This window comes from Raphanus sativus, unplaced genomic scaffold (genome assembly GCF_000801105.2).
Source record: "Raphanus sativus cultivar WK10039 unplaced genomic scaffold, ASM80110v3 Scaffold2757, whole genome shotgun sequence".
NCBI lineage: Eukaryota > Viridiplantae > Streptophyta > Magnoliopsida > Brassicales > Brassicaceae > Raphanus > Raphanus sativus.
The window spans coordinates 7,195-13,986 of NW_026618065.1; the positions used below are offsets into that span (position 1 = coordinate 7,195).

The following is a 6,792-nucleotide window of genomic DNA, read 5'->3' on the forward strand; positions in this document are numbered from 1 at the left end:
GAACAAGTCAGTTGACCTCGATCGCCGAATCCCTACAGTTATAAAAAAAATTATTTGTTTACCTGTTAACGTGGTGATGTGCCAGTTTTTTTAATTTTTTTTTTCAAAAATTCTTTAATTAATATAAGTAATTAACAATAAATAAAATTAGGAAAGTTAAATAAAAATTATATAAAATTCAAAATCCAAAAATTCCATTTTCTGAAAAACACAAAATATTATCTTAAAATGGAATTTATATTTTTCTAAAAGTCAATTCTAAAAACAAGAATTTTGATAAAAAAATTAAAAAAAAATCTCTGAAATTTTATGAAATTAATAAACAAAATTTAATATTTAAAAGATAAAAATAAAAATATCTTAAACGATCTTTTAATTATTTTTATAAAATGAAATAAAAGCTCAAAAACTTTCTAAAAAAATATTTTTGAATAAACTGGTATCATTATTTACGTTAACAATTTTTGACAAACTGCTGAAAATAATTATAGATTTAAATAAATGTAACAAAATTTGCATTTATTTAACTTTTAAAGAAAATTTAGATCTTTATATGGTTTTCTAAAATTTTATTTTTTAAAAAATAATTTAAAATAAACTTAAAACCTTTTATTTTAAGCAAATATTTGATTAAATTAAATATATTTACTTGATTTTTGAGTTTTATTTATTTTTAATTACTTATATTAATTAAATAGTTATGATTTAGATATGATATGAATAATATAAAATATAAAAACTGACCATGTTAACTGGTAAAGAAATTATATTTTTTTAGCTTGATAAACAAGTAAGCTACATTGAAAGTTTTCATGATTCAAGAATCAACTTGATGGTTTGATATGCTAGTTAAATAATTTTATGATTTAATATTTAAGGGAATGCCTGAAAGGATTTTAATGTGATTTTCTCTTTGAACATATGTGTTATTTAGCAAATAAAAAAATTGAGTTGATGAAGATATTTGGTGTTACAAAAAAAAAAAGAGTTGATGAAGATATTTTATTATATTCTCAACGTTACCGAAGGAACCACGTGAATGAAAACAAAAAGGTTAGAATTAGGTCTAATTTAAAGCCACTCCAACAACATATTGTCAAATATCAGAGGTAGAATAGTGGCATCAGTGTGACGTCATTTCCCGTCGAAATTACATAACTAGCTGAAAGAAGAAAAAGAAAAACGATCTTGCATTTAATTGATCTGGAGAAAGCGATCTTTTTATCAGACCCCATAAGGAGACAAAGTTCGGTGACGTGTCGTCTTCAGGAGCAATGGACCACTGTTCTGTCGGCGTCGCCTTTCCAAACATACGCTAATAACGACAAAACACTACTTTTTCAGTATGTAATATCGGTCCTACCCCTAACCTTTTCCTATTATTTACTGGTTTATGCCATCAATTTTTCGACTAAAAGCGACGATGACCCATTTACTTTCACACGGTGTCTGTCACTCGATCCGGATAAGATTCTCAATATTGCTGAATTCAACATACACCCATGCATCCGTTACTTGTGTACCACTAGCTGTAAATTGTAATGCTCCATGGCTTCTACTGTTCATACGAAAGCTACTAATAAAGGTTGACGTTTTTTTTTTCTTATAAGGGTTGACGTTTACGTGGAAGAAACAAAAATATTATTTAACCATCAACTTTTCATTAATTAAATGAGAGATTATATGATTTAAACCTTGTTCAAAAAAATATGATTTAACCATAAAATTTTTTCTACCATATTAGTTTCAAAAAAAGAAAAAAATTTCAACCATATTTACATAAAAAGTAATTCAATACCGAGATCACTAGATTGGATCATCAGAAGATAACATAAATCTTCTCAAATTTTTTTTGCTAGTGTTTGAGCATAAAAGGAGGCGGTCTCAGATGGATGACGTATGTCAGTGCTCTGTTTCTAGGTTTAGTTGCCTCTTGTTTAGGTATTTGATATGCTCAGAAGTTACAATCTGTGGCACGGTTGTGGATCAACATATACTATCTACTGATAGTGTCATGTTTTCTCTCTTCTTTGGCTGTCTACGTAGTCTTATTACTTTATTTTCATTTTATTTCTGCATTTTTTTCCTTTAGATCGGTCCACCTGGTGGAGTTTGGATCGGATCATTGAAACGATGTCCTCTCTTTATTTTGATTGAATTAAAAAACGTTAAGAAAAAACCTACTAAATCCTATATTTTGATGTAACTAAACCCAGTAAAAACAAAATCCATAACATATAAAGAGTTGTCTTTTTCACCCCTAGCATTCGACCACACTAGTGAGAAACATAAGCCCGGATATTAGCTATTCCTAATAAAGATTAACATATAAAACACAAGCGCTCGCCACAAAGAGATAAGAGTTCAGTGCTAGGACCAGCACATCGACACCGACGATGCATTCCTGACCGGAACAGCTTCACGAGCGACCATGTCTCACTCCTTAGCCTGCAAACGGAAACAGTCTGTACTGAAAGAAAAGAAAAATCGAACCTTGGCAGAAGCACCGAAATCGGACCAGACTTTAAGCTTTTGATGGTTTGGGCTTCGCTGTCGACAAGGTGGAGACACTGTTGCCAACGCTGGGAAGCTGAACCTCGCAGCGAACCAGCTACCTAGCTCGCCTCATCAGCTGACTGCTCTAACGTAATAATCTCTGCATCACGTCGTTCTCAAGAACCGAAGAACATGACCATCTTCAGCTGCTGTCACGTCAATCCTCCAGTCTCTCACCATTGCTTAGAAATGTGGAAACGAGTTGGGTAATGTTCCCTACTCGTCCACGTGCCGCCACCGCCGATCTTTCCCACTTTTGTTGCTCCTTAGTTAGTTATTTCATTTAAAATTATTGTTATATGTGATACTAATATATAGTTTGGGAAAAAGTTACCTGTATTTTTCTAAGAACTGATGTAAATATATTTGAAAGCCTTGTAAGTACATATTCATATCCCACTTAAATTCCTATCTCTCTTTTTTTTTTCTTCCTTTAAGGAACAAAATAACAAAAATACGAAAAATCACCGAAAGCTTACATGTGACTGGATTTAATGATAACTTTTTGGATTTATTAGGAATGGACCGGCCCCGAGAGTTCTAAAAGCTATTTATTGATTGTACGTGTCATTGATCACATATGCTTACACATATATATGTACACTTCAAATGCAAAATTGAGATCCCCGATTTTGGCTAACACTGCAAGTCTGCACGTACTAGCTAGAAAAAATCGCTTATCTATCTATACTATTAAAGCAAAATACCTAATAGGTTTTTGCCACTGTTTTTTCTAAATAATTACAACCCTCTGCCACTGCCTTTCCTTTTTTTATGTCGCCACATTAATACTAACCAATCACAGTTCTTCGATTTTTAAACCATATCAATATCAAAACATTTTAAAGCCCATTACCGAGTATTACAAAGTAAATCCATAAGTGCAGGCTTTTTTTATTCAAAACATAAATAAAATAATTTTTCAGCCCATCACAATATAAAATGATGATCAAACTGAAAACCACATCGAAATCATCTTCTGCTTTGTCAAACCCTATACCTGATATGAAAACACTAACCAAGATGAATATAACATATAAATAAACAGAAATGTAAGTCAATGTTTAGATTATACATCACACCTACATATATGTTGTCTCCTTTACAAAATGCAATATATAATGGTCAACACTTTGATCCAGAAATATTTTTTATTAACATTATTTATTTACCAATCTAATTATTTTTAAAATAATATTCAAATTTATATATAGTTTGGATACCATATCTATTTGAACTATAATTATTCTACTCACCCCCTAATTTTCGTAATCGGATTTAAAAACAGCTAACTAAATTGAACATTCATTAATAATACTCCTACATTTTAGCAAGTATCAATAATATTATCGATCAAAACAACATCGATTTTTAAAGTGCAAGTTATGATTTACCTTAAATCATGTTTCAAATAAATGTAAAATCAATATATAAGGAAAACGATGATACACTAATGACTTAATGAATACTACCAATATATTTTTCCGATAAAATAGGTAACTGAAATCTATACTATTAATGCATTAATGAATACTATTAACTATTAACTTGGAGATCTCGCCAAGATATATTTTCATAGACATGCCATTTCCATATTTGTTTTTCTTTAAATTACTCACGCCTATAAAATAGGTAACTGAAATTACTACTATTAATTAATTAGTGAATACTATACAAAATTAGATCTCCAGAAGATATAGATTATTCTCCAAGTTTTCTAAAAACCTAAACACTCCGCCAAACCCTCTGTCTATTATAAATAACGACGTCTTTTGACTATAGAAACTCATACTGTCAAACAAACAAATGGCTCCTAAAATCGCTATGAAACCATTCTCATCACCTAATGAATCAAAAATCCCCATCATCGAGTTGAAACCTAAGCACACCACTAAGATGGTTCATGTCAAGGTTTCACATTCTTGGAGACAAAACATTCAACCATGGGGGAAATAATGGAATTCGTTCTGGCTGATGAAAATGTAAGCATCTATTCATTTTCAAAAATATGTTTTATGGGTGTTTTTTTACTGTTTTTTGAACTCGCGGTTATTTTATCATTTTCAAGGGCCATAAAATTCATGCAACTTGCAAAAAAACTTACATTGAGAGTAAAGTAAGTGATCTTCTGGTTGGAGTTTGCCGCAACATGCATCCGCAACTTTCATGTTAGGCCGGCAGGAGGAGCCTTCCGCACAACCAACCATTCCTGCAAGATTGTATTTAATCAATCTACCGTTGTTTCTATATTCGTGGAAACAAAACATCAATCAAGGAGGGGGGGGGGAACCATTGAATTCGTCTTTGCTGATGAGAATGTAAGCAATCCTATTTTTTCCAAGAACTATTTTTTTTTCCTTTTTTTAGTGTTATTTGAAATATCGCTTATTGATGTTAATTATTTTTTATACAATTGTAACATGTACAAGGGGGATAAAATTCATGGAAGCTGTAAAAAGACCTTACTTTGAGAGTATAAAACTTCTGCCTCTAAACCTTTGATAGCTCGACCTGCACATTAACTGTGACTATACTATTAAATGAACTCACAAAGTATAAAACATATATTGTTTCTCATGTATAACCCAAAAAATAAAGCTATAGAGAGATATACTGCAATCAACATTCATCAAAAAATGGTTGGTTCTTTTGTTTCTCATATAATGTTTCGTATCGCTTTGCAGTCATGTCTCTGTCCCATGTCCTTCATCTTTATTCAACATTCAGCATTGTTCTGTAAAATTCGGAAACAACATTAAGTCTACCGTGGATATTTTCATGTAAGAAAAGGTTAGTTTGGGATGAATATATTTAAGTTCATCTATTTTACAATGGCAGATACATTATATCTAATTTAAAAAAGAGGGAGTTTCTGAAACTAACTTATCTTCTATCCTTTAAAAAAGATAGTTAGAATACAAACGAAAAAAATATTAATACAATTTTTTTGTATTTGAAAAGCAAATATGTAAATAATATGCCAGACTTTTTAATTTTATTTTAATGAAAAATGATATTGCCAAAAGAATCTTACCATTTAAAATTTAAAACAATAAAGTTTTGATTGCTTCAGATCGTCTTCGAACTCTTCCAAATCTTTCCAATCTAATATGTATAAGGTATCTAAAAACAAACAAAACGTTACAATTAGATATCTGATGTTTTAAAATCTCATATGAGTGATATTATATTTACCTTTTCGTTGTCTTTCATCTCAGACTCATCTTACTTCTCCGGATTTTGCCTTCAGCTCTGACAAGCAAAACAATTTGTAAATGTGATTTATAAGATCATAATTGATGTTATCGTTAGGCCAAATATAAAAGAAAAGTTTGAGAATATAACTTACAGATATAGGGTATGGTGAAATCCTCTGTCGATCTACTGAGTTTTGAAACGTCTGTTTGACTTTTTTCCTAAAAAAAAAAGAGAAAGAGTAAGCAACAGATTTAGCTATAACATAAAATTTGCACCGGGCTTTCAAAACATTACATGCTTCTGTCAGATCTTTGACTTATTCTTCGATCCAAGTTCTTAAGAAGATCTGAACAGATCTGAGATGGCATGCTCTGTTCCGTTCGCTTAATAAATATGATTTAATCTGTCAATTTTATACGAGATTTTTGTTACAAGCCAAGAAGCCAATAAAATAACATATTAATAAGCAAAAAAAGAGTTATTATCATCGAAGAAAATATGTTCGTGCTTACCTTGGTATCTTCGCAAGCCGCTTCAACAATACCCACAGGGATGAACAAGTCAAAAGATTATTCTATCGATTTCGTTGTTCTGCCTTGGATCGGAAACAAGATCGTGAAATTCTTTTCTGATCTCAGAGAAGCTTCGGAGAAAAGGAAAAGTGGAGAAGGCGTCTGTCGGTAGAGTTTTGTCTTTTTTCTTTAATCGATGAGTTTTTCTCTTTTTACTTGAATTATCTCATTTTTTTAATAATACTCAACCATCCATTTTCTTTCCTTTTTTTATTAAAACATAAACAAATGATTATAAATATATTTGGGCCATCTTATATTCTGTTGCACAGCCCAGTTATATATGGCAAAAGGACTAAATTAATCATTCCATTTGGACTAATAAGATTCATAAATAAGCCCAACGTCCCATTAAATAAATTAGAGACTATGATATAAATTAACATTTTAAAAATAAATTTACTCTGGTGTTACAAAAAAAAAAAAATTTACATAGTTAACACAAATCATCTACTACTACCCTTAC

General features: G+C 30.7%; 1 long non-coding RNA gene across 5 annotated transcripts; it reads right to left on the reverse strand.

The window, feature by feature from the left end:
- Positions 1 to 2,195: 2,195 nt before the first annotated feature.
- LOC108837129 (uncharacterized) lies at positions 2,196 to 6,483 on the reverse strand. 5 transcript variants are annotated; one of them, XR_008941864.1, is made up of 8 exons: positions 6,267 to 6,483; positions 6,049 to 6,157; positions 5,906 to 5,972; positions 5,752 to 5,808; positions 5,591 to 5,679; positions 5,023 to 5,290; positions 4,661 to 4,765; positions 2,196 to 3,570 (listed from the first exon to the last, which is right to left on the reverse strand). It is a non-coding gene; the product is annotated as an uncharacterized LOC108837129 (long non-coding RNA). The 5 variants fall into 5 exon arrangements; XR_008941863.1 differs by having other exon boundaries at positions 3,387 to 3,556; positions 6,267 to 6,482; XR_008941865.1 differs by having other exon boundaries at positions 3,387 to 4,765; positions 5,023 to 5,067; positions 5,171 to 5,290; positions 6,267 to 6,481.
- Between the last annotated feature and the right edge of the window lie 309 nt (positions 6,484 to 6,792).